The following is a 9,909-nucleotide window of genomic DNA, read 5'->3' as shown; positions in this document are numbered from 1 at the left end:
TATATGTGTGTTACACAGACACACATTAGTGTCATACATTTCTTGTGTGTTATTTATGTATTCCTCCTATGCCTCTAGAGGGCAGAGACCAGCTCCATTTTTTGTCCCCATATCCTCAGTTACACATTAATTGGTGCTCAGAATAATTTGATGAAAGGCTAGGAGTAAAAGGTACAGGGGCCACCTTTCAACAATTTCATGACAACTTAGACCTGTGTTAGGCGCTAAAGTACTATGTGTCCTTCCTCTCACGGGATTTCATTGCTGAGTTCGCGGTCACGACCAAGGATGTAAATCATCCAAAGGATATTTTACTTCAGTGTTCCCTAGTAGAAAAGAAAAACACAGTCGCAGGGCCCCCGGGTCTGCAGGGTTTTGACAGTCCTGCAGCCCTTGAAACAAGAAAAACAAGAAAGAAGTAGATCAAGTGAAATGCTTTCAAGGGATTGAACTTGACTCCCCGGAGGGCTAGGGCCGGCTGTGATGGGAGATAAAGAGCACAGAGCGCCAGGCGCACAACGACGATAAAGGGGTGTTGCCACCTAGCCTAGTTGCCAGCTTTTCCACGTGTCGCTTCACTTGGACGCCAGGCGGTGGAGTTTCGCCGGCGACTACGAGGAAAACGAGGCGCGCTGCCTGGCCCCCAGCTCTTCATCATCTTTTGTCAAATGCACCCAAGTGTTTCTTGTCTGCACAGTCCGGTTCCCGAGGGCAGACGGGGTTGTCTGGGCTCCGCGACTGTCCCAAGATGAGGGCTGCGCGGTGATACGGTTTCCTAACATAAAACTCAGGCCGGCTTCCCTGGCCGCCCAGGTCCCTTCCCCTTTCCCCTCAGCAGGTGGCCTAGCTCCCGCCTACTCACACTCCCCTCTTCTCGCCTCTCTTGCCTCCGCCTCTGGGCCTGGGGGCGGGGTGAGGGTTTCAGACTGCGCGAGAGTTCCGCCAAATCCCGCGAGATTCGCCTGCTGCCGCTGCCGCCGCCTCTTACGTCTTTCCCTTTGACAAGTCGCCGCCGCTGCAGCAAAAATAAAGGACGCGGACACCGCAGCCGCTGCGAGCGGGGCTCGGGTCGCCGGAGCAGCACCCCACCTCCGCCAGCTCCGGAGCCGCATACGGTAACGCCTCCTCTTGCCCTCCTGGCCGCGGATGTGTGCGCTCGGCTGGCCGGGCAAGGCTGACTGGGGCCGTTCCGGGGCCGCCGCGGCACTGGGCTGCCGGGGTCCCCGGTGGGCGGCCGGTGGAGGCCTGAGGGAGCTCTCCCGGCGCTTTGCGGACTCCCAGACCCGAAGGCCACCTTCCGCCCACGTTTCTCCGGCGCAGCTTTAGAAGTCTAGCCGCCAGTCCAAGAGGGCCAGGGGACCCGCCCCTTAAGCGGCTTGCTGTACTAGCCCCTCGGCCCCTCAGGGGTCACGTCTCTGACCTTCTCTCTCACCCCTTTATCCGCTAACGAGCGCCCCTCCCCTGGCCGGGGCTTGGGTTGGGGGGCGGTGGCCAGACTCTGTCGGGGTACAAGCGAGCCGCCACTCTGGTGCGTATGTCGCCGACTGACTTTTGAGGACGATGTATCTTTCTCCTCGCTTCTGCCTTTGGGTGGAGGCAGCTCATCATCTGGTAAACCTTTATTCTCTGAATCTTCCGTCTCAATAAAATGACAATTTTAACGCTTTTACTACCAGGAGGGGAGACAAGGCTCATTGTGTATTCTCCAGGATAAGATGAGGAGGATGATGATGATGATAGGAGCTATCCCAGGGAACATGGTGAAATCTTTTCTGCCATGGGTGGCAGGTTCCTGAGAGACACGAGGAGGACAGGAGCTGGTACTACCTCTCCCAGGAGGTTATGTAAAACACATGCTATCTCTCTTAGCTGTGAAATACAGAGACAAACAGGCACAGAATTTGCCTTATTAAAGAAAAAGTCTATTAATATTTTGAATATTATATATTATAGACAAGTAATCAAATAATAGGAATAACAAATCTGAACAAACAAGCCCATCTCCAGCAGTAACATTTCCATGGCTAATATTTTGGTGTTATTTCCTAACAGACACAGCATTATTCTTTTTTTTTTCTTCAAGTAGTACTTTGGCTCATCCTTTCAAAGGACTTCCCAGTTCTATATGGATTCCAAAAATGATTTGTTTTATTTTTATTATTTCTTTGGCCTACTTGATTAAACTGGTTACTTGTCCATCATCACTGGCTTTACCCTGTCACTGGTAACTCTCTTATTGGGTCTTTTTCCCAAGTGATTGTTAGACAAATGGTCTTAAAAAATTAAACGTTAAAATTATTTCTATTATATGTATTTTTACAGTTCTGCTTGTGGTGAGTGTTGAAAAAGGGCCAGTGCTTGTGGGAAGCAAAGAAGCTATGATTAATCACAGTGGGAAGAATTTGCCTTAAGGTTTTATAAAATTGATTTCCTTTGGTTATTTTTAGACCAAATTATGAAATTATGTGACACTGTTTCATAGGGCATTTTGTGATTAGAGTAGAATGGGGTTACCTTTGATTATGTATGTACCTTTAATAGTTTGTGTTTATATCAGCAAAAGTGACTAGGGATGTAGCTCAGTGGAAAAGTGCTTGTCTAGCATGTGTGAGGCCCTGGGTTGGATCCTTAACAAAACACACACACACACACACACACACACACACACACACACAAAGTAATGCATGTATGTGCATGCATATAAACATGTATGTTGCACCTATACACATTTGTATATCCTGAAAGTGAGTTAAAATGTATTGTTATATTATTTGAGAAAAGACAAACGTTATGTAGGGCAAAGAACAGTTGGTCATAATAGTACTCCAAATTACATGACATGATTGTATGGCAGAAAAAGGTATCCAGGGAGTTGGAAATCTGGAGGCTTTAAAAAATAGGATAGATTGTCATCTGTCTGGGGTTGATGTCATTGGAATGGGTTAAATGGACTATAAGGCCTCTTGCAATTCTAAACTTTTATGAATTTTGCTTTTCCTAAGGTTCTTATCACTTTGCTTCTTAAGTTTCCAGTCATGCTGTTTGCATGTGATACTTACCCATTCATTTGCTGGTCATGTATTCCACTCCCTGTGCAGACATCCTGATGGTGTATGGGGGAGAAAGCAAATGTAAATGCGTCACTTGATTTGCTCATTAATATAAACATCTCCTGAAAAATCCCATTTGATTTAGAGGAATTTCAGAGAATGCGTTGTTGATTGGGCTAGATTGGGTTATTAGAAAATGAACATAATAAATAATGCCATAGTTCTAATGTTCCAAACATTTTTTTCCCAAAAGGATATGATGAATTATTCTTTATTTTTTTAAATATTAAAACAACGGGTTGGGGGGACCAGATACACTGAAGAGCTGATCTTTTAAAATTAAGATTTTGGGGTTGGGGGTTGTAGCTCAATGATAGGGCATTTGTCTGGTATGCTCAAGGCCCTCAGTTTAATACCCAACACTGAAAAAAAAATACACATTTTCAGAACCTAAAAAGACAGTAATGATGACATTGTGATTTGGGGTATGGGGAGAAGTTTGTATTATCCAAATTTGTGAAGCCAAACTTTTGAATTTTATAGTTGGATAACTATGTATGTAACAAGCTTTATTGAAGATAAATATTTATTGTAAATAATGCTTTGATTTAATAGATGTATGAAATGGATTGTTGTAGCCACAATCTGCAGATTATCATGATGTTGAAAACATAAAATATTGGCTAATCTAAAACAGAATTTGTGTGTGTGTGTGTGTGTGTGTGTGTGTATGAGATGTGATATGATATGCAGATATTATGCTGTTTTATTTTAGAGACTTGAGAATGGTGGACTTTGGTATCTGCTAGGAGAGAGGAATTCCTGAACCAATCCCCTGAGCATACCAAGGGAGAACTATTTATTTCTACATATTAAAGTTCATGAGTTCATGTTTGATATCTTCCAGCCTAATGTAACACCCCAAAGGTAGTTCTAAACATCCTCTTTTTTTTTTTTTGTAAATTCTTTCTTTGACCGAAACCTATCTTTAAGACTCCAGAGTAGCTGGGTCTGCAGGTACACACCAAAATGCTAAAACTCACCTTTCCGAAGTGTACAATACAGTTTTTTTTTTTTTTTTAGCATATTCACAAAGTTGTGCAACTTTCACCACTATCTAATTCCATAACATTTCATCATCCCAAAAAGAAACTCTCTGAATATTAGTAATCACTTCCCATGTCCCCAATCTAATCTACTTTCTGTCTGTGTGGATTTGCCTGCTCTGGGTGTTTTGTGTAAATAGAATCATATAATAGGTGGCCTTTTGTGCCTGGTTTCTTTCGTGTATCAGTACTTCAATGTGGGTGTTTGTTTGTTTGTTTGTTTGTTTTGATGTTGGGGATTGAACCCAGGGACATGGTACAATAATGAGCTACATCCCATCTCTCTTATTTATTTTTTATCCTGAGACAGGGTATCAGTAAGTTTCTAAGGCTGGCCTTGAACTTGAGATCCTCCTGAGTTGCTGTGATTAACACCAGGCCTGGCAAGATGTATTCTTTTCATACTCTTCATTCTCTTTTATACCTGTTACCACTCTACTGTGTAGGTGTATTTTATTCATCTGTTCTCTGTACAGGTATTTAGGTTGTTTCCTGTATTTTGTAATTATGAACAGTGTTGTTCTAAATGACTTCATGTATATGAATTTTTGTACTGATGGAGGTATATTTTCCAGGTAGATGTCAAATAAGTAGGATTGATGGGTCAGAAGTGAAGTGTACATGTAGTTTGGCTAAGTATTCCCAAATTTTCTCCACATGTTTTGTACCAATTTGCATTCCTACCAGTAGTGTATAAAAGCATCATTTCCCCCCCCACAGTCTCACCAACAGAGCTGCATGTGATCATCCTTTTAAATTTCTTTAATTTTTTCCTTGCCATAAATAAGTGATTTTTAAGAGTACTCTGTAGTCATTTCAGTGTCTTCTTGTGGAAGAGCACTTAATACTGTGGGTGGTAGGTTCTTATAGTTTGAAAACTTGAAAATAAAATGCATTATCCACTAATAGTGCACTGATACATGTGGTTTTTTTATTTTATTTTGGTACTGGGGATTGAATCCAGGGGCACTTAACCATTGGGCCACATCCCTAGCCCCTTTTTATTTTGCGACAGGGGCTTGCTAATATACTTAGGACCTTGCTAATTTGCTGATGCTAGTCTTGAACTTGTATTCCTTTTGCCTTAACCTCTGAGTTACTGGGATTACAGGCATGTGTCACCATGCGTAGCACATGTAGATTATTATATGCAGGTAAAATAGATTGGAATGCAATTTCTGGCCTAGGCAGAATTAATCATTTGAAACTTTTTGCTTTTACTTTAAGTTACTTTTTATTGGTGGCGGTTTACCAGAGATTGAACTCAAGGACACTCAACCACTGAGCCACATCCCCAGCCCTATTTTGTGTTTTATTTAGAGACAGGGTCTCATTGAGTTGCTTAGTGCCTCACTATTGCTGAGGTTGGCTTTGAACTCAAAATCCTCCTGCCCCAGCCTCCCAAGTAGCTGGGATTACAGGCGCCTGGCATTGTGTTACTTTTTGGTAGTTGGAATTGAACCTAGGGGCATGCTACAACTGAGCTGTATCCCAGCTCTTTTTATTTTGAGAAAGGGTCTTATTAAGTTGCAGAGGCTGACCTCAAACTTGTGGTCCTTCTACTTCAGCCTCTTGAGTTGCTGAATTTCCAGGTGCATGCTGTTAACGCCTGGCAAAGCATTTTGCATTTAATGGAGGTATTGCATTGATTCATAAGACCTATGCTCTGACATACTTATGGAGTTTCACAAAGTTTATCTGAAATTGTAAGACAGGTATTTTTTCCTCTAGAATTTATTATATAGTACTTATTGGTTCACATTTTGTGTTATTTTGAACATCCCACATAGTACATATTGATACCCGTGGTATGGTAGTTTCTTTAGCCAGTAATGACAATACTAAGGATGGAGACAATTTTAAAATGAATCTGAGAGTTTGAAGTTCTGGATGAATCCTGTTGGATTTTGTTGGTGCAAAGAAACTAAGACAACATAAAAACATCCCTATTCTACAGGGTAACAAGTTCTGCCCAGTAAGAATGGAAATTTAGGTTCTTTCCGAGAAAGGGTACTGCTCCAGATGCTTGGAATGCATTAATAAAAAATCAGGATGAGGATACTGCTTAGTGGTAGAGCATATGCCTGGCATATATGAGGTTTTGGGTTTGACTGCCCCTCTCCCTCACCAAGATTCTTCCATTTGAGGAGCTTTCATTCTAGTAGTTTTCTGATGAACGGATGTTCCCAGGAAAAGAGATGCTGAGTGCATTAGCCTCCTGAGTCTTTGGGCATGGGTCACTAGGTCCTGTTTATTTTGATTTATTTATTTATTTATTTTTAGGAACCTCCCTACTGATTTACATAATGCCCATTCCAATTTATGTTTTCATCTTTACATTCTTTCCAACACTTGTTATCTCTTGTCTTTTTAAGTATGGCTGTACTGCTGAGCTGTACCTCAGCTATCTTTTTTAAATATATATTTTAAACTTTTAGTTATAGATGGATACAATATCTTTATTCTGTTTACTTATTTTTATGTGGTGCTTAGGATCGAACCCAGTGCCTCACATGTGTGAAGCAAGTGCTCTGCTACTGAGCCACAACCCTAGCCCTAATCTTTTGTCTTTTAGATAATAGCCATCCTAGCAGGTATGAGGTGACATATCATTGGTTTTGATTTGCCTTTTTCTGATGATTAGTGATGTTGTTGAGCAGCTTTTCATATAATCTTGGACATTTTTATGTCTTTTTTTGAGAAATGTCTATTTATCTCCTTTCTCATTTTTCACTTGGGTTATATTTTTATTTTTATTTTTGCAATAAAATTGTTTGAGTTCCTTATATACTTTGGAAATTAAGCCCTTATCATAATATAGCTTGCAAATATTTTCATGAAATCCATTGGTTGCCTTGTCATTTTGTTGATTGTTTTCTTTGCCATGCAGAAATCTCTAAATGATTCCTAATTGTAGAGGAAATACACACACACACACACACACACACACACACACACATACACACACACTTTATCACTATTACATTTTTATTATTCCACTATTAATGGTGTGTGTGTGTGTGTGTGTGTGTGTGTGTATGTATATATATATATATATATTTGTTTTTCAATTGGGGTTTCATGAGAGAATTAAATTCTAATCCTGGAGATTTTTAGACATCTGTGTATATAAAGAATAAATTTTCTTCAGTGCATCTATGATGGCACTAGTTATGTACCATCCTTGGGAGAATTGAGAAAATATTCATTTTTTTTGGCTGTGTTCTGTGTTTTAGATGATTAGCCCTATTTGAGAAAGGTCATGGGCATTTTAGTCAGATCTGTTTTTTTCCCCCCTCTTCTTTCTAACTCTACCACTTATTAGCAGAATATTAGGCAAATCTTAATTGTAGACTCAGTTTCTTGACGTATAAAATGAGAATAATTTGCTATTTCATAGGGCTGATGCAAGGATTAAATAAAAAACTTTCTGAATTATATTTATCTAGTTTCTTGGCTTTCAATATTTCTTTGCTGACTCTCATATTTATGTCTTTAGCCCAGACCCCTTCCCTGAGATCCAGTATCATAATTCATCTCCTTATTCTGCATCTCATTTGGCTAATAGGTTTTTCAAACTAAATTTATACAGTGGAGAAGGTTTAATTCCTATTCTCATTATTTCCTTTGAATCTATTCTTAGTAAATGGTAAGCCTGTTCAACCAGTTAGTCCTAAGTGTCATCTATGATTCTTCTCTTTTCTTTATACCCTATAACCAGATCATCAGCAAACCCTCTTTGCTTTACCTTCTAAATGAAGAACTAAATACATATGGATACATATTTATATACATTTATTTCTTTATATTTTGTGGTATTGGGGATTGAACCCAGGGCTCCATGCTAGATAAGTGCTGTGCCACTAAATTACATCCCCAACCCCTATATTTCTAATCTGATCACAATCCATTGTCTCTGCCTTATCACCCCTGTATAAAGCACTGTCATCTCTTGCTTGGGTAATTACAATAGATGGTCTCAAGTGGTTTTCCTGCTTAATCACTTGACCCTCCTATAGGCTATTATTTACTTCATACCTAGAATGATTTGTGTGTGGGTAGGGTGGGGTGGGGTGGGAGTGTACTGGGGATTGAACCCAGGGATGCTTTACCACTGAGCTATATCTTTAACCCTTTAAAATTTTTAATTTTGAGACCGGGTCTTAAATTACCCAGGTTGGCCTTGAATTTGTAATTCTCTTACCTTAGCTTACCAAGTAGCTGAGTAGCTAGTATCACAGGTATATGACACTGTGTTCAGCTTTTTTATTTTTTGTGGTGCTTGGGATCAAATTCAGGGCCTTTGCACATGCTAGTTCAGTGGTCTTTCTCACTGAGTTACATCCCCATACCAAGCCTAAGTATTTTTAAGACACATAATTTAAATTTGAACTATAATTCGAATTTAAACCATTAACAATGTTGTACAAACCAATATTTTAATTATAATTTCTACTGATTGTTAATGCTTTACATTTTTGAAGTCAAAAAGAAAATATGGTAGGATGCAAATTATAACAGTAGTAAAATGCTATACAAATTTGTTATGTCCCATTTCTCATGTTCATTTTGAAAATGGTTTGAATTGCTTTTCGTTAATTTAAATTGCTCTAAGATATTAAGAACTCTTCAAAACTGTTGATGCTTTATTAAGGAGTAAATTCATCATACAAGCCTGTAATGCCAGCAATTGTAATGCCAGCCTGTAATGCCAGTAGCCTGAGGCAGGAGGTTTGCAATTCAGAACCAGCCTCAGCAAACTTAAGCTAGGTCCTAAGCAACTTAGCAAGACCCTGTTTTTTTTTTTTTTAAAAAAGGAATTAAATCAGATGCAAATTTCTAGCTTTAAAGTAATTGAAGACTGACAGAAAGTGACTTTGTTTTGTAAAAATCCAAGGGCTTACTGAATATTTCATATTCTTTTTTTTAAAATTGATTTTATTTTTATAAATACTCGACAGTGGAATGTATTACAATTCTTATTACACATATAGAGCTAAGTTTTTCATATCTTTGTATAAAGTATGTTCACACCAATTCGTGTCTTTATACATGTGCTTGTTTTTTTTGCATTATGATTCTTATTACACATATACAGCACAATTTTTCATATCTCTGGTTGTATATAAAGTATGTTGACACCCAATTTGTGTCTTCATACCTGTACTTTGGATAATGATGACCATCATATTCCACCATCCTTGCTAACCCAACTGCCTCCTCCCTTTCCCTCCCTCCCCTCTTCACTATCTAGAATTTACCTATTCCTCCCTTGCCCCTGCTCCCTACCCCTCTCTGAGTCAGCCTCCTTATATCAGAGAAAACATCCAGCATTTGTTTTTTAGGGATTGGCTAACTTCTCTTAGTATTATCTTCTCCAACGCCATCCATTTACCTGCAAATGCCATGATTTTATTCTCTTTTATTGCTGAGTTTCCAACTCCTTAAACTTACATCGTTTCTTTGTGCTGGGAAGCTTTGAACTCCTGTATTGTAGTTCTTTATTTTTTATTTTTATTTTTAAAAAAATTTTTATTATTGGTTGTTCAAAACATTACATAATTCTTGACATATCATATTTCACACATTTGATTCAAGTGGGTTATGAACTCCCATTTTTACCCCGTATACAGATTGCAGAATCACATGGGTTACACATCCACTTTTTTACATACTAGTATGTAAAAAAAAGTATTACATACTTTTTTTGCCATACTAGTATTTCATATTCTTAAAGTAGCATTTAAGAAGTC

The 9,909-nt window shown here is 39.1% G+C and overlaps 1 protein-coding gene across 5 annotated transcripts in view; it reads left to right on the top strand.

The window, feature by feature from the left end:
- The first annotated feature begins 1,011 nt into the window (after positions 1–1,011).
- Positions 1,012–9,909, top strand: part of Herc1 (HECT and RLD domain containing E3 ubiquitin protein ligase family member 1) — a 185,032-nt gene continuing 176,134 nt past the window's right edge. For all 5 annotated transcript variants that reach the window (XM_076850910.2, XM_076850909.2, XM_076850908.2 and 2 more), the window contains exon 1: positions 1,012–1,115. The gene's annotated coding sequence lies outside the window, so the exon portion shown is untranslated. The remainder of the gene's footprint in view (positions 1,116–9,909) is intronic.

Source organism: Callospermophilus lateralis, chromosome 3 (assembly GCF_048772815.1).
Source record: "Callospermophilus lateralis isolate mCalLat2 chromosome 3, mCalLat2.hap1, whole genome shotgun sequence".
NCBI classification, from domain to species: Eukaryota; Metazoa; Chordata; class Mammalia; order Rodentia; family Sciuridae; genus Callospermophilus; species Callospermophilus lateralis.
Note: the sequence above shows the minus strand (reverse complement) of the source record. Positions and strands in the feature narration are given on the sequence as shown.